General features: G+C 48.8%; 1 long non-coding RNA gene across 1 annotated transcript; it reads left to right on the top strand.

Moving 5' to 3' along the window:
- Window positions 1–1,572: 1,572 nt before the first annotated feature.
- LOC114694537 lies at window positions 1,573–9,431 on the top strand. Its single transcript, XR_003734721.2, has 3 exons — window positions 1,573–3,625; window positions 5,349–5,516; window positions 6,669–9,431. It is a non-coding gene; the product is annotated as an uncharacterized LOC114694537 (long non-coding RNA).
- The last annotated feature ends 12,891 nt before the right edge of the window (window positions 9,432–22,322 follow it).

Raw genomic sequence — 22,322 nt, 5'->3', positions numbered from 1 at the left:
TGATCCTTGTGTGATGCTCAGGGAATCCTGCTTTGTCCAGGGGCAGGGGCCGTGCTCAGGGACAGGGCCGAGCCTAGAAGGTGGGGGTGGGACATGTTTAGAGCCTGGGTCATGCTTAGGGGCGGGGCCGTGCTCCGAGATGGGGCTGTGTTCAGTGGGGTGGAGCCATGATTGGTGGGGCTGTGCTCAGGGGCGGAGTCATGCTCAGCGGGTGTAACTGTGCTCCGGGGAGAGGCTACTCAAGTGGCATGCCAGTCTCTAAGGCACAGTCACTGGGTTCCCAGGAGAACCTCAAAGTAAGACTGAGAGAGCGGCCTCTTTACTTCACTACTTCTCCTCCTTCTCCTTCTTTTCCTCCTCCTTCTCCTCCTCCTCCTTCTTCATTGTCATCATCATCGTCGTCGTCATCGTCGTCGTCGTCATCATCGTCATCATCATCATCATCATTTTTTTTTTCTGAGACAGGATTTCTCTGTGTAGCCCTGGCTGTTCTGGAACTCACTCTGTAGCCCAGGCTGGCCTTGAAATTGCAGAGATCCACCTGCCTCTGCCTCCTGAGCGCTGGGATTAAAGGTGTGGGCTACCACACCAGGCAAGGGAAGCCTCTTTCAACAGTGAGAGAAACCTGGATCAAGCACCTATACTGGTAAGTAGCAATGACTTGGGAGTACAAAGGGAAAAAGCAATTTGCCCGTTGGGGAGAAATTTCTAGAAGCAATGCTTATTCCAGGCAGTATGATGCCATGAAGACACTCTCTCAAAGGCTTTGGTACCTGGGAAGGTAAGAAGGTTCTGGATCCTTCTCAGGAACACACCCTCAAATGAGTTCCTCCACCCATTTCTTCCTCTCCAGGTCGGGTTTCCTCCAGACTCATCGGTCACAACAAGCCACTTCTGGATCCTTCCCACCCACCCTGCCTCCATACCCACCCAGCCCTGCCAGTTCATCTACAAGAGCTGGGACAGAACGCCCTGGCTGGGCCACTGTCCCATTCCAGTGCTTGGCTCATGCTGCCTGGGTCAGGTTCATGTGTGGCACACCATGGGGCTAGGACCAGGCACGCTGGAAGCCTTTCTGTTATTCTTTGTTTAGGTCAAGCAAAGGAACACTCGTGGGTAATTCGCAAAGTGTCTGTACTCAGAGGTATTGCCAATCTCATTATCATTAATTTTTGCATATTTAACTACAGTTTTTAATTAGATGGTATTTTATTATTCATGCACATAATTTGAGTCGGAGTCTGACTGCTCTCTTGAAGGAAGGAAAGGGGGGGGGGGTGGAAGGCAGATCTTCCTGAATTGGAAGTCAGGGTTGATGCTTCTGTTTGGCTGGAGAGCAGAGGCGGCCCCTAAGTCCATAATGGTTCTCTTTTAATTTTGCTAATAGCTATCATGTTATGTACCTTTATAAATTTGTTAAAGCCAGAGTGCTGGGAGTAGTCTCTGTATGCGGTGACTGTAAACAGCCCTCTCTGTTTGGTCTACGCATACAAACTGTTTGCTCAAGCTCCTTGATGTATTATTAAAATGGGTAATGGGCCCCTGGGAACGCATCTAGTTATAGGCCTTCATTTGCAGAATAAACCATGCGTTGTTTTCATCTTTACTCATGATTGTTAATGGCGCTGATGATGAGATGGGTGGGTTTTCTGGGCTCTGCCTTGATCCGCGGCTCTTTTATTATGCAGGCAAAATGGCCAGGCTGCTGATTTTGTCGAAGGTTTTCAATTAGTCATTTGACTGAACACATCTGTGCTGGCATCCACCCAGAGCTGGACGGCAGCTATTACCAGTTTACACCCGCTGAACCGTGGCCATAAACGCGGATGGGAATAAACCTAAATTGGCCTTTTAGATATGGTTGAAAAGTTGTAATGTTGCAGTGTTTTATAGCAGTGTCAGGAAGGTGTGAACTTTCCGCCTTCCGGCCCAAGAACCCGCCACAATATTCCACTCCATTCAAATGACTCACTTATAGACTGGTTCTAATATCTGTTTACCATTTTGCGCCCATGACTTAATCAGCCTGCTAAGTGGGTGAGATTGTGCTGTAGAGCTGTGGCGGTTTGTAGTTTAACTGTGTTGGTAAACAAAGCCGAGTGGCTGCCTTGGAGTCGTGGGATGCAGGTTCCCACACTCTTTTAATGAAATGAACACCTTGGCTTTGAAGCCGAGCAGAGGCCTCCTGGGGCTGGAAGTGTCACCTGACTGAGAATCTGTCACTTATATGCACGAGGCGACCCGGTGACAGTGGTAGTTCCGCAACCTACCTGATGCCGAGCTCCTGAGAGGAGGGCATGATGCTGCTGAGGGCTGAGTACTGAGGTCCCTTGGCTGCTCCCTGCACTCCCAAGGGGCAGTTGGCATGGCGACTGAGGGCAGTAGCCAGGCTTCTGGGGCGTGAGTGGCTAATACTTGACACAGCAGTGACCTTCCCTTGGGGCTTTAGCTTTTGGTAGTTTCACTGTGGCCTCATGAATGACTGTGTTCACCCTCAGTAGACATGATAGCCACCAACGCCTCTCAGCAAACCTTAAAATCTGTCTTCTGTGGGAGGACCCATTGCCTAGGGTCCCCTCCCCTCCCTGACATGCCATGTCATCTTCTATTGCCTGTTACCCCATAAGCTGCTCCAGTCTCAGGGTACGGATTGAAATTTGGTTCAGTAGTGGCTTCACTCTCTGTTGTGGTATGCTTGTAACTTTTCCACTGCTGTCTGAAAGTGTCAGACTCTTGGCCACCCTCGTCATCTCCATCATCATCTTCAAACGCTATCACTGGCTCCTCGGGTCCTACGTTCTGGCTCTGTTGCCATGCCACGTAGCACATATGAGAGTCCCTACATGCACGCCTTCAGTCTTCATAACAGGAGTGTCAGGACCAAAGCAAGGCACTCTCACATGCCCACTTCAAAGACGAGTAAGTTAAGGTGTAAGCATGTGGCAGCAACTGCTCTGGACCACACGACGAGCCACAAGGAGTCAGAGTCCACAGCGGGCAAGCACAGGGATGCCTCTATAAGCAGTAGGCTATGCAGTTAGGGCAAGTGTCTTAAGCGCTGCGTCTGAAGCAGCAAGCGGAGGGCAGAAGGCTTTCTTCAGCTGAACCGGCTCTATTTCCACTTCTCCTTACTTGGTGGGCGCTTGGGCTTGGACTGCTTCTGGTTTTCCAGTGTTGTTAGAACACCTCTGTGGTCATACCCAGATGCACAAAAAAGTGCTTTCGCGGCTACAGGACACTCACTTGCTCTCCACATGGTAAGAGGAACCTACCCTGCATGGGAGTCCAGGCCCTACCTGATTTGATATTCTTAAACTCATTAAGTTTTAGGATTCCAAATAACATCTGTCAAAAGTTGAGATTTGGGGCTGCTTGTGAAATGAAACCATTGAAGTTATTATTGGAGAAGTTACTAAGCTTTCTTTCTCTTTCTCTCTCAGGCCCGCGGACTTCAGTCCCTCAGGAAAATCAAGATGCTCCACGTTCTCCAAGGCACAGTCCACACAGCAGTTCTTATTTCTGCTGTGGAGACCCTCTGCTATGCAGCTTGCATAGTGACTGAGGGCAGAGCTTGAACATGAGGCTGCCTAGGTTCAAATCAGGCAGGACAGTCCCTAGCTGCAAGGTAATGTGACCTTTCCTGCATTGCAACTACCTCCTCTGTGAATAGGAAGTCCCAGATCACACCAGCCTCCCGGGGTGGCTCCAAGACTAAAGGAGGCACAGTCCTCAGGAAAGTGTCTGGCGCTTGGCTAGGGTCCTGTGATTATTTTTATGGACTATAAACTTTATGACAACTTAGCCTAACAGGCGAGATGGCAGGGAAGGGGATCCTGTCTCTGGTTTAAGATGTCTGTTTCCAAAAACAACTTGTTAAAAGTTAGAGTATTTAAAATGCTAGGGACTGTAATAGCTATTGAGCCTAAACCTTTCCACTAATGAGGAGACACTCAGGGTGTAAGGGATGTCTTCACCAGGCCCCCATGCATCCCCCAACACCCAGTGGGTGCTGTGTGAGCCCAATAAATGGTGCCTAGACAGGTGGGCCAGCAGCACACATGGCTCATCGGCCTCTGAGTCAGTCTTCATCACTGGGCAAACACTTGAGAGAAACAGTTTAAATGGAAGCGTTCACCACTGCTCATGGTTTCAGAGATCCCATCCAGTCTGTGGTCACTCAGCCCTGTGGCAATGCGTCTTTGATGAACAGAATGTTGTGACAGAGGGGGAGGGGGTAGTGCAACAGCACTGCTCACCTCACCACAGCCAGGAAGCAGAGAGGAGAGCAGCCAGGACCAACATGCGCCCTTCAAGGGATGCCCCGCACCTCCCCCACCCCCCAGTGACCTGCCTCTTCTAACTGGGCAGTGCCTCCAAAGTTCCCACCATTTTCCATAACACCATTGATGGATTAAGAATCCAACCACAGGCCGGGCGGTAGTGGCGCACGCCTTTAATCCCAGCACTCGGGAGGCAGAGCCAGGAGGATCTCTGTAAGTTCGAGGCCAGCCTGGGCTACCAAGTGAGTTCCAGGAAAGGCACAAAGCTACACAGAGAAATCCTGTCTTTAAAAAACGAAAGAAAGATAGAAAGAAAGAAAGAAAGAAAGAAAGAAAGAAAGAAAGAAAGAAAGAAAGAGAGAGAGAAAGAGAGAAAGAGAGAAAGAAAGAAAAAGAATCCATCTAGGATTAATTCATTGATTAGGTCAGAACCCTTGCAATCCAATCACTTCTCAATGATTGGATCTGCCAGCCAGGGACCAAGCTGTCAACACATGCACCTTTAGGGAAATACTTCTTATCTGACCCCTGACAGCCTCAGTAGACAATATTCAAATTTTACTGTCTTCAAAATTTGAATGCCTTGGCCCACACTTGACACCCTGGACCGGGATCTCTGAATTTTGAATAGCTTCGTCCATGGTTTTTAGCATTAAAGCCTTGCATATGAGCTTGCAGATAATTCTGTATCCATAGGGGGAAAAATTATTTCTAGCCCTTGACATAGTTTCTCAGATGTACTTGGTATTTGATGAGTTATTGACTAAATGAGCTAATCATCTCCAGTGGTAGCTGTGGGATTTTCATGTTCATTTGTCCCCAAGAGGTGAAGGCCTCTCAGACACTTCCCACTGCAGATCCTGGACACTCTGGCACTATGCCTGGCTTCGAAAAGGAGGGACAACAGTCCTCTGTGGCATTTTCACCTCCCCTTCTGCTCCCCCGGCCTCCTGAAGTCACCTGCAGTCACCCAACTTTGAACGTATTCCTTGAGATCACCGGGGCCTCTAATTCCATAGATACTGTTCAGCACATCACTTCAAGCTCAAGATCTCTTCATCTCTGCAGCTTCTCGTGACCATATCTGTGCTAGCAGACCCCCAGAGATCACCAGCAGTGGCCTGCTGGATATCTAGGAGCACCTTCTACATTGCTGATACTGTTTTGTCTGAACACCAGTTTCTCCCTGGACCAAAGAGCCCTGCACCCTCCCTGGCTCGATTCTCGCCCGCACAGGTAGATTCTCTTTCCTCTAGAGTCAACCCAGCCCCCTCTCCCCCTCTCCCTGAGATCTGCCTTACTTAGTGAATTTAATCTCCTAAGAACTGAGCCCCAGAGCAGTTCATCACGACAAAGGAGCAGCTGACTGGAGACTCCAGCGTGCTCACCTCTCACTTGGGGATGGGCGGGAAGGTTAGCTGACTTGCAGTCAACTTCTTTGCCATCTTAGTTTTGCTTCATAAACATTATTTCCACTCCATGAAAGCTGCTTTTAAAATATTAAGGCTTCTTGGACTCTGTTCAAATGAAAATGAAATGGCTAAGTGGATGTTTTCTGTGTGATAGCTAATGTTTATGGAGCCCTTTCTTTCCCTCTCCCCTCACCTCCCTCCCCTTCCTTCTTTGTGACCGGATCTGGCTATAGTACATCATTTCAATTGGCTTGGAACTTTCAGTCCTCTCTGGGATCACAGGCTGTGACACTCTGCCTGGCTCTGGTGTAGCCTGTTCTAACCTCAAGCAGGGCTGCGGGTATTGTGTACACAGTAACTCCATGGAGCCTTCGCGGCATGCCATTCACACCCACACCCCAGGCAGACATTAGTCCTGTACCCATTCTACAGATGAGACTAATCAAGGAAACACTGAAGCACGTCGTTCAGGGTTAAATAGCTAATAAGGGCCGAGTCTGGATTTGAACCCAGGTCCTCCTGCTAATGCAGTGCATAAGCCAGCTACAGAAATGAGCTGCTTGTAGATTCCTGGCATGACTTTTGTTCCCATTCCTTTGCTTATAAAAGAGACATGCCTACAGGCAGAGGACACAGAAGGGGCTGTCCTTGTTGAAAGGGAGGCCAGACCAGTTGGACTAGCCAGGGCTGAAACCTTCTTAGGCCAGTTTCCCAGTAATTACAAGACGCTGCAGCAGCCCCTCCCTCTCTCTGGGCCTGGGGTCCCCATAAGCCCTCCAGCACCCAGGCGGGTACCTGCTTGCAGCTCAGGCCCTAAATTGGCCATACTCGCCCGGGTCCAGCAAGCCCTCTTTTCTCTCTGTGCGGTAGTTGGACGGCACATCACCAGCAGATGAAAGCAGGGGCCCGACAAAGGAAAAGGAAATCTCCCTTGAGCTATTTGCCCTGGCTGACTAACCCGAACCCCCTTTCCCAGGATGAAGAAGAGTCGCGATGCTCTGATGTTGGAGGCATCAAAGGCTGATCCCCTCAGCTGAGCAGTGACACACCGTGGCTCCGCAGCCGGGCCTGCGGAATGCCACTCCCACTGCTGCGGAAGCCCAGACCCTCTGAATGTGTCAGTGCCACGACTGCCCAGGCTCGCTTGGGCTGCCTTCCGCTCCTCTTCACCCGTCTCTGATGCTGCCCTCTGACAGAGACAGGGACCTGTCCAGTCCTTCCGAACCTGCCTCCTAGTTCAAAGGGCAGCGTCTCTTTCCAATGATACATCTAGAAGAAGGTGTTCTCGGCAGTTTCATCCTGTTTTCCTAATTGCAGTGCCGGCCATGTTCACAGCGGATAGTTCAGCCACCCAGGAAAACAAAACAGATAAGGGAGAGATGGCCACAGAGCACACCAAAGAGATGGTCCGGGCATTAACATTGCACGGCTGAGCCCACGTGCCTGGTGCTAACCTGGACTCCCGTCTTCCTGTGGCCCTGTCACCCCCTGCCCTCCTGCCACAGGACCACCGTCACCTTTCCCTCTCGGAGACGTTTTAAAGCATCTCTCTGAATTAAACATAAATGCTGAGCTGCTGGCAGCATCTCCCTTAAAACACAAGGGCTTCGCGCCGGCAACAGTGACGGGCAGAATTCAACCTCTGCTTTCAAGCTAAATCGAACCCTAAAAGACGGCTGGGGACCCGTTCAGACGGCCACGGCGGCTGGGTGAGACGAGGGTCTCTCTGTGATTTGGAGGAGGCAAGCCCGTGCTCTCCTCTTGCCTTTGTTTTTGGAAATGAGGATAGCTTTTCAACACACTGCCCTCCGCTACTCGGAGTGAACAGTCAGATCACGGCTTTTATTCCCAGCTCCCTACGTCAAAGCAAATAGAAGCTTACAGGGTGGAGCGGGGAATGATAAGCAATCCCCACTGCAGCGAGTTCTTAATATATAAATTCATCCCACAGCAGTTGAGTAGCAACTGGCAAAGCCAGAAACAATGGAAAGCCGCCAGGCCTGGCTCTGACGAGGTCAACCATCAAGGTTATCTATACGCAATTACTGGTATCTACAAACTTGCATAGCTGTCAGCTGGTCAGAGCCCAGATGAAAACTCACCATGCGCTCAGAAAGCAAATATAGTTTCTGAGGAGAGCCTCAAATTAGCTCCGTGAATGACTTGGCTTCCAGCGTGCGCCAGCCACCCGCCTTTGGGGACATTTCTGCAGGCAGTTCTTTGGTGTCTAAATTTGGGCATTATCTTACAAATCTCTGTTCCCGAAGTAGGAAAGAACTGGAATTGCTCCTTAACCCTCAGCGACGATAAATTATATCACTTAACAATAGATAAACTCGGGACACTTTTCCTGTGCAGAGTGCCTATTGTGAGGCACCCTCTAATCGGTCGCATCTCCTCTCCCCGGTCGGCCCCACTAAAGACCTGTCGGTGGGGAAGAGACACAATAATTTGTTTTCTAGCTCCTCCTTCAGAGCCATCCATCATGCGCAGACACAAAGCTGCTCAGCAGCAGATATGTATCTGCTTCCGCTTCCCATCAGGCCATGCCAAGGGGACGTGCTCTCGGAGCCGTGCTTCCAGAGCCTGGGAATGGAGCCTCTACCCTCCCCAGCCTGCCTGGAAATGGAGAGACAGGGCCTGCCATGCTGTGTGGAAAAAAGAGCCTCCTCCTACAGAGGTCTGAGGATGGCCGGCCTGCACCCCATAGGTCCGTGTGTTAAAGGTTTGGTCCCCTAGGGGGCGCTGTCAGGAGATGGTGGGTTCAGTAGAAGGCGAGGCCTCCTGTCGTCGTCGTCAGAGACACGCCTCACAAGGAATTGTGGGAACCTGGCATCTTCCTCTTTCCTGATTTTTGTTTTGTTGGATTGTTTTTGTTTGTTGCTTCCCAGCCAGTGAGGTGGGGGCACTTTGTCTCAGTGTGTGTACATCCTACTGAGATATGCTGCCTCACCGGGCCCCCATACGAGCTCCCTCAGCCAGGGACTGGGGCATCAGAACTGTGAGCCACAAGAGCCCTTGTGTAATAAAACAAATTGACCACCACATCAGCTCAAACTGTGATCCTTACTGACAGCTACCCTCCCACGCAGGCCCTTCCAGGGCCCCCACAGAGACTTTCTAAGTATAGATAGGGGTTAATCAATGCCCGGGTGGTTTTCAGATTATCTGGAAGATGTCATACCTCTCCTCTTGCTCATGACTCTGTCACTGTCACCATCCTGGTCATCCTTGGCTAACATCTTCCTTCTGGTCTTTCTCAAGTCTTGAACGCCATCTGTGGGCTCACTCCACCTGAACTACAAAATGAAGGACTGTAACACGTCCACAGTGTCATTTTTATATTAATCTGCCTGGGTTTGGGGACAGAGGTACAGGTATGATTATCTTCATAAGAAACAATTTTTCGCATGGGATCACAGAGAGAGGAAAAGGCCAGATGGAGCCAGGTTGTTCCAGCTTTCCAGCAGGCCAGGACAACTTCCTACCTCCAACTCTGGCTTCTGGGTCCACCTGGATGGAGCTGCCTTATGTTTGTACAACTGTGAAGGTGACACACTGAACAAGTTCACACCTGAGGAATGCCATTTACACCACTGCTTTTAGAGATTTCTGTATTTATCATGACAGTTGTCTAGAAAATGGCAGCCTGAACTTGTCGTTCCACAGGCTCTGCATCTCCAGATTCAACCAACCAGGGAGGAAAAGAAGAAAAAGAGAAAGGAGGAAAGAAAAGGAAGGAAGGAAGGAAGGAAGGAAGGAAGGAAGGAAGGAAGGAAGGAAGGAAGGAAGGGGAAAAAAGAAAGGGAAAAAACTTTAAAACATTTTCACAAGGTCCTAAAGAGTAAACCTGGAGCTTATGCAGGGACACTTGGCTCAGTCTGGGAGGAGGGGACTAGACCTGCCTGGACTGAGTCTACCAGGTTGATCGCAGTCCTCGGGGGAGGCTTTGCCCTGGAGGAGGTGGGAATGGGGGCTGGACTGGGGGTAAGGGGAGGGGGTGGGAGCGGGGAGAACAGGGGAACCCATGGCTGATATGTAGAACTGAATGGTATTGTAAAAGAAAATAAAAGGAAAAAAAATTATCCATAAAGAAAAAAAAAATAATAAATAAGTTGGAATTACCGAAAAAAAAAAAAAGAGTAAATCTTGACATTGCCCCATGCCGACATACTGCATGAATGGCAAGTCTTTCGCACACTGCTGCAGCCTGCTTCCCTCCCCAGACCCTCAGACGACTCCATCAAGCACCATGTGCATCCGTATCAGGACCCTCATTCATGAACTGTTAGTGAACTGAACAGAGACAGTCGTTCCCTGAGCCATGCGAGACAACAACCGTTTCCACAGCGTCCATGCTGCTTTAAGGGTAACAAATAACCTGGAGCTGATGTAAAGCCCAAAGAAAAACACGGTACGTGCAGATGCTGTCCCAACTTCCCGAAAGGACTCGAGCATCTTCAGATTTTTGACCCATGTCAGGTTCTGGAACCATCTTTCACAGATAGCAAGGGATGACTGTAATGAGCTTTAACAGTGTAAACGATGTGTTGAGAAAGGGGACTTCATTTCAGTCATCAAGAGGACACTATGTGTCAGGGGCTGCCCTGCACAGGAACACACTCCTTCCACAGACACCTGCCCAGCCACTTTATGGATCACCCTCCACCTGCAGGGAGGATGGCCACAATCAGATGAGCTGTTCATGGATCTCTCTTTCCTGTCAAGTCTCTTTGCCCATCTTTGTATCCTCAGTACAGAGGCCCAGCATGTAGCTTAGGAAGTACCTGATATGTTTGTTGAATAAATAAATGGATGGATGGATGGGTGGGTGGGTGGGTGGGTGGGTGGGTGGATGGATGGATGGATGGGTGGGTGGGTGGGTGGATGGATGGATGGATGGATGGATGGATGGATGGATGGGTAGATGGATGAGTAAGTGGGTAGATGGAGTAAAACTGCATTCTCCAGTGGCTACTACAGCCTTTAGTGTGTAGCAGGTAAAAATCAAATGTCCTAATAAATCAAACTGATTGCATCTTGACTTAGGCGACACAGATTTACTGAATGGAAGATGGGGCTACTAAACAGCGGGCACAACTTTCTCTCCCACAGCCCAGCACCCAGCACCCAGCACCCAGCACCAAGCACCAGCACCAGCACCAGCACTGAGAGTCTGCTGGAAGTACAAGGTGCTTTGCTGCAGGTTTTAGGAATCCATGGGGAAGAAGCTGCTGTAACCAAGATGACAGGGACAGTCTTGGTAGGGTGGGGAGGGGAGTTGTAGGGAAGTGTTCTCTGCTCTGTCTTGGGTTTCTATCCATGTTCTCACTGTTGGAAGTGCTGGGGATCACAAGAAACATAGTTCAGCAGTGGGAAGATCAGGGACTCTGTGAGAGTCCACAGGGAGGATTTCAGGATAACCCCCTCAGTCAGTGGAAGGACAGGCGTCCTGTGCCCCCCTCTCCTCCCCAACAAAAGACCAAGGTCTGGGTATTTCCTTCCTCTGGGCTTCCTTGGAACCCTCCCCAATCCAGCTGCTTTGACCTGGGGTCAAAGGGACTGCAGCATCTGTGCTTTGGGATCTGAAATTGCTCAAATGATCCAACAGAGGAAAATTACCCACTGCTACCCTGTGTCAGAATGCCTGCTCACCCTGCAGACTGGTGTGTGTGTGTGTGTGTGTGTGTGTGTGTGTGTGTGTGTGTAGACACAGATATTCAATCAGGACACACATACTGAGCCCCTAAGCAGGTGCTGAGCCCTGTGATAAGGACATGGAAGTGTGTGTGGCCTTCTGGGATGGCCACTCAGCTGAGATAATAGTATTTTTAAGGAACAAAGGTTTTCAAGTCATTCAGCCATGGAACTAAAGAATCTACAGGAAGAAAAGAGGAGGAGAAGGCATGAGGAGGAGAAGAGAAGGGAGGAAGACTGGCCCCAATTCAAAATCTCCCTAGAGCTAGAAAAGACATCAGGATGACGGGAGTAGAGCCATGTACCTATAATCCCGGAACTCAGAGGCTTAGGAGGAGGCACCCGAGACCAGCCTGGGCTGCACAGTGAAGCTCTGTCAAAAAGAGGGAGAGGAGGAGGCCGGGAGAAGAAGAGGAAAGAGCACAGAGTCAGGAGCACACATGTGAAGAGTCCATGAGCTCCAAAGGACAGCCCACTTCCACATACCACACACTTGCTGTGTAGCTGATGCTCTCTGGGTTTTATTCATTTTTGCCCTCATCACAGCCCTCTGGGCCAGGTGTTGATGTCAATGAGGAAGACACAGGGCAAAGAAGGAGTACAAACAGGGGCTGTTGACTCCTGAGTGACTTCTTCCTCACAGTGGCTGCATGGTGTTGTAGTGATGTCGACAACCAACGATGCTCTGGGAATAGGGAGGTTGGGAATGGAGAAGACAATGATAGGGAAATGGTGTTGGTTGTAGTCATAGAAACGGCAGGGATAATGACATTTGTGTTGAGTTTGAGCGTTAGTAATGGTCAGTGACAGTGATAGTTTTGGAGATGGCAGCGGCAACGGTGATAATGGTAACATTACTGGGATGCTGGTAGTTGTAACACGAATCTTAAAAGGTCTTAGTATTAGAAAACCTGGAGCCAGATATTGGGGTGAAAGCTGGAAGATCAGAGAAACAGAACAAACCACAGCCAACCTCTCCTCGTCAACTCCTCAGCTGATCCTGTCTCCACGAATCCTCAGACCGAAAGCCTCTGAGTCCTCACCCCTGAGGGTCTCAGTTGAACTGCTGCTTAGTTCCTGTCTCCTCATGCCTTGTATACCGTTCTCCACCCAGCCATGTCACCTCCTGGGATTAAAGGCATGTGTGCTTCCTAAGCAAAGACATGAGATCTCAAGTGCTGGGATTATCGGCATGTGCCACCACTGCCTGGTTCTGTTCCCAGTATGGCCTTGAACTCACAGAGATCCAGACAGACAGATCTCTGCCTCCCAAGTGATAGGATTAAGGGTGTGCGCCACCACATTCTGGCCTCTATGTCAAATCTCGTGGCTAGCTCTGTCCTCTGATCCCCAGATAAGTTTATTGGGGTACCCAAGATATCACCACAGGTAGTGTGCTCTTGCTAACGCCTCTCTGGTGGTGCTAATGGTAGATCATGGTGATACTGGCGGTGATGGTGGTAAAGGCAATAACAGTGGTACTGGTAATGGTAATGGTACTATTGCTAGTAGTAGTAATGCTAATGGTGGTAAATGGTAGCAGAGGCAGTCAGGGTGGTAGTGACAATGACAGTCATTATGGTAACAGTTGTGGTAGTAATGGCAATGATGGTAATGGCATTTACGGTTGTAATAGTGTTAATGGTAACCATAGTGATGTCCATGGTGGTAATGGTGGTAATGCCGATGGTGGTGGTGGTAGTGGTAATAATGGTGGTGGTAGAAATAACTGTAGTAGTAGTACAGTTGTGGTGGGAAGGGCAGCAATGGTGATGGAGGTGGTGGTAATCGTGGTAATGACGGTGGGAGTGATGGCAGCGATGGCTGTCACGGCACAGTCATAACTGCGGTGGTGACAATGACGATAGTTTCCACAGTAGTGACAGAAAGGAAGGTGGAGGCAGGCACTGAATTAGCCGGTTAGAGACTCTGTCGGGACGCTGCCTGGAAACACAGAGGTTTCCACGCTCCGCTGCACGCTGAACAATCATGGCAGGCACAGTGAGCGAAGACTAGGAAACGCCCTGGCCCCAGGGTTCTCTCTGACAACATTGTTGCGGTGCTCTCTCTCCACACTGCAGAATACATCACCTCTGCTCCACCCAATCAAACAGCTCAGTAAATATAATTACTAGCTCCATCTAATCAATAGCGATTGCTCCTGGCCCTGTCTGTCAATACCAGCGTCTGGATCACAGAATCTTGATTTGCCCCTCAACATGTCAATTTCTGCTTCATATTAGGAACACCACATCTATCAAACCCATCTGCTGATGAGATTATATGGGGTTGTTAATAACACACACCTTAAAAATGCTTTAACTAGTAGAAACGAGATGTGAGGTCGAAAATATTCTCTACTTCCAACTGTATAATTCCCAATTGGCAGTTGAACAGCATACAACAACATTGTCTTATGCCATCTCACAAAGTGATCGTGAAACTTGAGAGAAAACCAAAGGGTAGGCGAAGAGGACCTCCATCTCACTGTGTTTTCTGAGCCAGGGAGAGAGAGACTTAGAAAGTGTCCTCTGTCCCCATGAAGAGGCTGTTTGTGGAACTTAACTCAGAGCACTGTCACCACAAGAGCCTGGGAACTCTTGGCCTTGAGTTTGAGTCACATGTGACAAGCTTGTCTTTGCTTGTGACCAGTGGTCGGCTGCTAAGGCTCAGCTGGGTGCACACACCCAAAGGTAGTAAAATGCCTTCTCAAACAAAGGGGAGCTCAAGGAGAGGAGCCTTGGGGCCTCTGTCAGGCCCATGTCCTTGATGGAAATTCACATTTATTTTAATAGCTCTGCTGTGTTCTTGCCCTGCACAGAACCTGGGCTTCCACTCTATTAGTTCCTTATTAGAAATACTATTGCATTTGGGGACAAGGCAGCCGCTAGTCACATCTTTTAAACAGGCAGAGGGCTCGTGAGGAAAGGCTCATGTGGATATCATGTCAGGAGTTGACCTTCACTTTCTACTACAGAGCAGTCAAGAAGATTGCCCACTGAAAAGGCCACTGGCCAGTATGATCATGGCAGGTCTTAGGTTGAGGTCCCCTGTTCCCATGTAACTCTAGTTTATAACAAGTTGACAATAAAAAACAGCCAGGACAGACACTCCCTACTTCTTCCTCCCCAAAGTGAACAGTGTCCTGAATCACTTTTTCAATGGTCCCCTGTTTCGTTGGATCCTGGAAATAACTACACAGCACGGCAGATAGAATATCACAGCATAGGTTTTCCTAAAGTGTCTGTGATAGTGGCAGGGTGTGTAAGCTGCCGCCTTTGACTAATGTTCGTGAGATCTCCATTACCAAAATAAAAAGCCCAAGCACCATCAACCTCATGGAAGAAAGGTCTCTTTGGGTGTGTGGTAGCTTTGTCTACTGCAGTAGGTCAGTATGAGACAGGCATCATGGAGAAAAGCATGTGTGCAGCACACTGCACTCCTCATAAAGACTAGGGTCCCCTTCAAGGACCCATCTTCAGTCACCCCACTTCCTCCTAAGGGTTTCCCACCTCCCAGTAGTGCCACAGATGGAGACCAAGCCTTCAACTCATGACCTTGGGAGACCACAGCGTGTAATGAAGGGGAGAAACAAGACCATATATTTGTGTGTTTGGTGGTATGACCTCTGGCTGGGGGTAGTATAAGCATTTTCACAAATATTTCCTATTGAGTTGTCAAGTCATAAATATGGTATCTATTAAAAACATAAAGATGGTGAAATTTAAAACAAGAATGAAAAACATTGACTTGGGTCAACCCATTGGCCTTGGGAATTGCCTGGCCATTGACATGTGAAGTATTTTCTGCACAGACTAGTCAAACTTTCAAATAATGAGTCACTATACTGGATATGATCTACTGATTCCAAGTTACTATTGAACTTAGCATTTCCCAGTGATAAAAGCTTGCAGATCTTGAGATAGTGATGCATGCAAAGAAAGCCACTGGATAATTAGAACCTAGAAACACTTAAGAGTGGTATTTGGGGAAACTGAGGCAAGGCACATAGGGGAAAAGTTTTCAAGTGGTCCCCATTACCACCTTCTATTATGATAGAATATCTTGAGAAGCTGCTGTTGATCTTGAATTCTCTCAACTCCATGTCAAAGGCTGGGGTTCCTACCCCAGGCCATCCTATAGGTCCCCAGAAGCAGAGCATGCCAAGAGTATTGTGAGATTGAAATGAAGGGCATGGCCACATGTCCATAGTGAACATGCAGACCTTAAGGAAAGGGGGCTGGTCCTGCTTTTGTCCTCCATCTTTGTCCACCTCCATCTGGCAGTATCCCATATCTTCCATCACTGTATGAGAGTCACACATGGACAAGACTCAAGATTCCTCAAGATCTTGCCTTTCTTCTTTATCACAGTCAAGCTCCAAGCCTGTGTCTTGGGTTGCTTAAAGGCAATGCCACCACTTAGGTTTTGATGATACAGTCACACCTAGGAAGAAAGGCAAATGGCAGTGAGTGTCCTGGCCAGAAACAGTACCTATGTGTGAGCAGTACCTATGTGTGAGCAGTACCTATGATGTGTGAGCAGTACCTATGATGTGTGAGCAGTAACTATATTGTGAGCAGTACCTACGTGTGAGCAACACCAAGACTGAGCTGAATAACTCAATAAGCTTTAGGACTGCTGCCATTAAGAAACTAACACTAATATAAGACACATGTGAGTGCAGGCCAGGACATGTTCCCAGAGCTCTGAACAGCCCAAGCAAAGGATCAAGACTGAGAGCTCAATCTGGCTCACAGCCTTTGCCATGATCCTAGGGCAGAAGCTGATAATGTAAGTTTCTGCCCAAGTTAGGGAATCTATGTGTTCCTGATGTCAACTCAAGAGGTTTTGTCTTGACCTGTTCAATATGGAATCCTTCACTTTCAATATTCTGAAAGAGTTGCAAAGTTTTGCCTGCTCCTTTTCAGAGAAGTAACAGAAAGATTAAATGACTTCCACAGGTCACATGGTGAGCATAGCAGAGCCCAGACCAACATCTAGATATTAATGATTTTTGTCTAGAATGTTGCCAAAGAAATAAGGCAACTGGCACATTATTTCTTGATAGATTTGGGGATCATTCAGAGAGACTACTATGATTGTGTCTCTCAGCAAGGTGATCTGGGGCCACTTCCTCTAGAGGGCCTTTTATCCTTGCCTTTGTCTATGATCTGGCTCTTGTCCAGATGGGTCCTCACTCAAAGAACCCCAATTCAAAGTCACCTTTCCCCTCCCATCTCCACTCTCTAGCTACTATATGTTGCCCCATTTCCTTCAAAGTAATCACCACGATTGCTCATCTATGTATTTACTCACCATCTGTCTTTTTTTTTTTTTTATCCCCCCTCCTCTTTTATTCTTGTGAGACAGGGACTCACTATGTAGCCTCAGCTGACCTCAAATTCATGATCCTCCTGAGTGGCAAGCATGTGCCACCGCACCTGGCTTCTCACTCTCCTTTTGGAAAATGAGGAGTATGAATGGGAGCATCCAGTAGGCACCCAATTCTTTGTGCCTAAGGACAGGAATGTATTCCACCATGGATTCAGATTCTTCCATTTCGACTTATGCATTCACTTGCATACTGCTTGTAGGACCTGCCTGGCCCAGCTACTTGGCTCCTCTGTCAGGCCAGGGACCTCTGGAACCAACTCCATCCAAGTTCTGAGCTTTGGTTTTGATTCCACCCATATCGATCAGAGCTTTGGGGCCTGTCCACAAAGAGACCCTGTGCTAGAGGAAGGCATAAGTGGACAGAGAGCTTCCTGATGACTACTGATATGTTTCAGTCTCTTCCTTTCTCTTGGACTTGAAGCTGGGCATGGCTGAAACTCTGTGTCCAGCACACATACTCTGGATCAAGAACTTGTTTTTGTCTCCTGAGCAGCTACCTCCAGCTGGCTTTGCTTAAGTGATCACAGGATAAAATTTCTTCCTCGTCTCTAGCCAAGGTGATGAAAGACTGCTTCATCTCTCAACCCCAGGGCTGGTGCTTAGAATTCCTCAGCCCAAGAGGAGCCATGAGACACAGAGGGAGCCACCAGGCACAAAAAGCTGGCCCACACTTCTGTGTATAGGGATGATAGCTCTTGTGGATTGGATCTGAGTTCTATATGCAGCTCTCTTAAAGGGCTATGGGATGTCAGTTTCCCCATCAGAAATGTGGGAATCATACATGACTAACAGAACTACCTCCTCCCAACCCCACAGCATGGCTGTTGCCTCATTAAAAGGCTCTCAACTCAAATGACCCATGCATGTCCAAGAGACCTCCTTCCATGTCCTCACCCAAAGATGCTGCAACCTATGTCCTGCCTGCAGCCTGCCCCTCACCCTCCCTGTCATCTCATCCTCAGTACAGGTCCTTCTCATTCAGGTGATTTCTGGCTTTCTTCCTCCACACATGGTGGCCTGGGTGCTCCCTCAGAGCTGGATGCTGATCTGGAGCCAGGAACCAACTGACTTTCCCATGGCTGCATCTCAAGCTCCAGGCACATACTGGAGGCCCATTAAGGATACAGAGGGAAGGTGCATATAGACAAGCACAACTCCCCAACCCATTCCCCCAAGGTCTTATAAGACCTCGCAGCAGGACTGGTGATGTGGCTTGCGGAGCCCACTACAACTACAGTACTCCAGGTCCAAATATTAAGAATTCCAACACAGTGACAGCAGAGCCCTTGGCCAAGCATGATGGCAGCTGCACACATCTCCACCCATGGAATCAGGCTTCCTTGGAATGCTGGGGGGGGGGCAGTGGGACCAGTGCTTTGGAGAGGGGCAAGGGTTTGAGAGTGGTCCTCGACCACACCCTACAGCCAGGCTCAGCAGACACAGTACAGGCCACCTGTCCCTGCTCTTTTTTGTCTCAGCACCTGAGCCCTCCAGGAGCCCAGCTCTGACTAGGCTCCAACCCTGCTCCAAAGCTCCTTTGGGAGACTTCGCATTTCTAAGCATTTGGGGCACTTTTCCAAAGTTGAATCAGGTTGTAAGGAACTCGAGAAGATTGATGAGGAAGAAGCTCCCCACGGCAGAGAGGGTAATGCCTGTAATCCACTAGGACAGCAGAGGATGAGGGCAGCCTGGAACCTGGACTGCACTCAGCAGACCTCACTTATTAAGGGATGAATGAGGACAGAGACCAGCACTCTGCAGCAGACTTACGGGGCAGCCAGCATAGCGCACTAGTGCTTGTGTTAGCCAGGCCCTATAAAGGAATAGAACTGATGTCCAAAGGGAATCTGTTAGCTTGACTTACAGCATATCATCCAGGAAGCCCAGCAAGTCTCACAATGGAAAGGTCAAGAGCTCACTAGTTGTTCCATGCATGAGGCTGGATGTCTCTGCAGTCCCAATCTGGTGCTGGGACCACAGAGGAGTCCTGGATAGCTGATGGTTTTCAGTGTGCCCTGGAACTGTGGGGGAAAAAAAATCAGATTTAATATTGATCACAGAAACAGGATAGACAAACTTGCCATCAAGAGTGAGGGTAAACATGCATGTCCCTTCTCCCATGTCCTTTGATGTGGGTCACCACCAGAAGGTGTGGTTCAGATTGAGGGTGGATCTTCCCAGCTCAAATAATCCAATCAAGAAAATCCCCGACAGGCGCGCCCAGTTCTTTGGGTTTTAGTTAATTTCAGATGTGGTCAAGTTGACAGCCAAGGTTAGCCATCACACTGCTCAAGGAACCGGCACCATTTTCTTAACACAGCCACTGTCCAGTTGAGGAGTCGTGTGTCTGCCTAAAGAGGGTATCATTTGTATAAAAGCATCCTGGAGTTTAGAGTGGCACAGACCCTCTCAGGAACCAGACACAGGAAGCTTTGCAAGCCGCTGGGAGAACTTACAAGTGTTATCAATGGAGGCGACCGCAAATGGGATGCTTTCCTACCTGCCACAACTACAGAACACAGCACACATTCCTTTGGACCTTGGTAGATACCCAGCATGTGGCCTTCTGGTGTGTATTTGGAGTCGAGAATGGGATCAAGAAGCTATGAAGGTGGACTGAGATCTAGTGGGCTCTAGATGACTGTGGCAGCGTAAGAAACCACACCCACTCTCCTCCAGCCCTGGAGAAGTGCTCTCCCTTGACTGGGCCCCTTCCAGGACCCCATCAGAAGACACCTGGTACTTGAAGATGTTCTGATGCCCATGTCCATCGGAAGATTCTCAGCAGCCCACAGGACTCTGGGCCGCCAAGGGTAGATCGTATCTCCATAGAGGTCTCATGGTCCCTCCCTTCAGTCTGGGTAAAGTGCCGCACCCTGTAGATTTCTCTAAAAGATCCCACATCTAGTAGGACTTTCTCCACATGCCAAGGGAGGAGGGTGGAGGAAATGACATGGATGACTGTTTGCAGCTTGCAGTAGCCTGAGACTGACGAAGCCAAGGAGCAGCCCTGTTTGTGCTCATTACCTTGAATGTGGCAGAGATAAATTCTCGTGGTAGTATGGCCACATGAAAGGAAATCCTTTTTGTTTTTTGCAGACATAGAAACTGAGGTGGAGAAAGGTCATGTTGCCCCTGTGCCAGCTTCCCTCAGTGTTACCCAGGAGGTTGCTGACCTTGTTACTCACACACTGTGGACTGGCTGGTATGAATTCCCATTTGACAGATGAGGAAAATACAGACTGGGTAGAAGAAGACTAGATTCAAGGTTCCTGTAATAGAGATGTGCCTTCCAGGGATGGGAATCTGGGGACCCCAGTCTTCTTCTTCTATCACTGCTTCATTACCAAAGCAAGGATGCCATGTCAAGTCCTACTGGATGTGGGACCTTCTAGAGGCAGTCATGGAAAGGCAGGGTGCAGCCCTTTACCCAGACTGAAGAGAGGGACCACAAGACCTCTGTGAAGGTCAGCTCTGCCCTTAGGGACCCAGAGTTCTGTGCGCTGCTGAGAATCTCCCACTGGACATGGGCATCAGACCATCTGCAAGTCCCAGGTGCCTTCTGATGGGGTCCTGGAAGGGGCCCAGCCAAGGGAGAGCATGTCTTGGGCCTATCTGCTGTAGGTGTGCTGAAGCGTGTACTGAAGGTGCTCCTGCCTCACCAACCCTGGCTGGTACAGGTAGAAGCAAAGGACAGTACCAGCATGCTGCAAAACCCAAGCATGGAACCTTCCTAGTCAAGTCCTCCCATGGCATCTACAACTCCAAGAACTGGAAAAAGCCGAAGTTCCTCCATATTCTGAATCCTGTGTTTTCCCACACTGAGTACCTCCTTCTAGACAGAGACCAGCCCAGTGTGGTGATGGAGGCCTCCAAGGCTAGCCCCTCAAGGGGAAATCCTCCTGCCCTTTGCAAGTCTGTCCTCTCAGAGTTTATTAACCAGAAGGCAGGGAGCTGACGCTGGGTTTGCAATACCAGTTCCCAGCTGGTGGAATCACAGAGCAAAGCCCTGTGTCCTCAAACCAGCCGGGACAGCGTGCCAAGCCTCCAGATGGGCAGTGAAGTCTCCTAAACAGCTGCCATCCTCAGTGTGCTGCTGCTGGAGGGTAAGATTAGTTTACAGGGATCATGGGTGAGCGGAGTCCTTCACACTGAGAATGTACAGAGGTGGGTTCATCTTCCACGTGTCTCAGGATTCTGGCTGCATTCCAGATTTAGTCTGGGAACTATATTAGTCAGGGTTCTCCAGAGGAGCAGAACATATAGAATGGATATATATGGAATTTATTAGACTGGCTTACAGGGTGTGGTCCAGCTAGTCCAGCAATGTCTGTGTACCAAGGAAAGGTCCAAAAATCCAGTAGTTGTTCAGTTAATGGGACTGGATATCTCAGCTGGTCTTCAGTGTATGTCAGAATCCCGAAGAAGTAGGGTCTAATGCCTGTGAAGGAATGGGCTTGCTAGGAAGGTGAGAGCAAGTAAGAGAGAGAGCTTCCTTCTCCCATATCCTTTCTATAGGCAGCCAGCAGAAGATGTAGCCCAGATTAAAGGTGAATCTTCCCAACTCAAAAGATCTGGATTAAAAAAACAGTCTTCCCACTTGAAATGATTTAATTAAGAAAACATCCCGCCAGCGGTGGTGGTGCACACCTTTAATCCCAGCACTTGGGAGGCAGAGGCAGGCGGATCTCTGTGAGTTCGAGGCCAGCCTGGTCTACCAAGTGAGTTCCAGGAAAGGCGCAAAGCTACACAGAGAAACCCTGTCTCGAAAAACCAAAAAAAAAAAAAAAAAAGAAAAAAAAAGAAAAAGAAAAAAAAAAGAAAACATCCCTCACAGGTATGCCCAGCCATTTGGGTTTTAGTTAATTCTGGATGTAGTCAAACAGACAACCAAGAATAACAATAACAAGAACTCTACACTCTTTTGTAGTCTGGGTCCAGACTGACAAATTGTTACCAATAAGGATGCTAGGGCAAGGAGATAGCTGTTGGTAGAATGCTTGCCTTGAAAGCACCAAGTCCTGAATCCCTCTCCAGAATCTGTATAAAAAAAGCTGTATGGTGACTCACACTTGTCCCAACTCTGAGGAAGCAGAGATAAATGAACACTAGCCCTGGGGCTAGTTGGCTGGTCAGCCAAGCCTATTTGATGAGTTTCAGGCCAATGAGAGATGATAGATGATAGATAGATAGATAGATAGATAGATAGATAGATAGATAGATAGATACATACATACATACATACATACATACATACATATATAGATATATAGATAGATGGATAGCTAAATAGACAGATAGATGGCCTGAGCCTATGGAACAACACCTGAGGTGGTCCTCTGTTCCATGCCCTACAGGCATATGAACACACACACACACACACACACACACACACACACACACACACACACACACACACACACACACACACAGAGAGAGAGAGAGAGAGAGAGAGAGAGAGAGAGAGACAGACAGACAGACAGACAGACAGACAGAGACAGAGAGACAGAGAGAGAGAGAGAATTCTGTAATGGCA

Source organism: Peromyscus leucopus, chromosome 5, assembly GCF_004664715.2.
Source record: "Peromyscus leucopus breed LL Stock chromosome 5, UCI_PerLeu_2.1, whole genome shotgun sequence".
NCBI classification, from domain to species: domain Eukaryota; kingdom Metazoa; phylum Chordata; class Mammalia; order Rodentia; family Cricetidae; genus Peromyscus; species Peromyscus leucopus.
The sequence above is the reverse complement of the archived record's forward strand: the minus strand, read 5'-3'. Positions and strand labels throughout refer to the sequence as shown.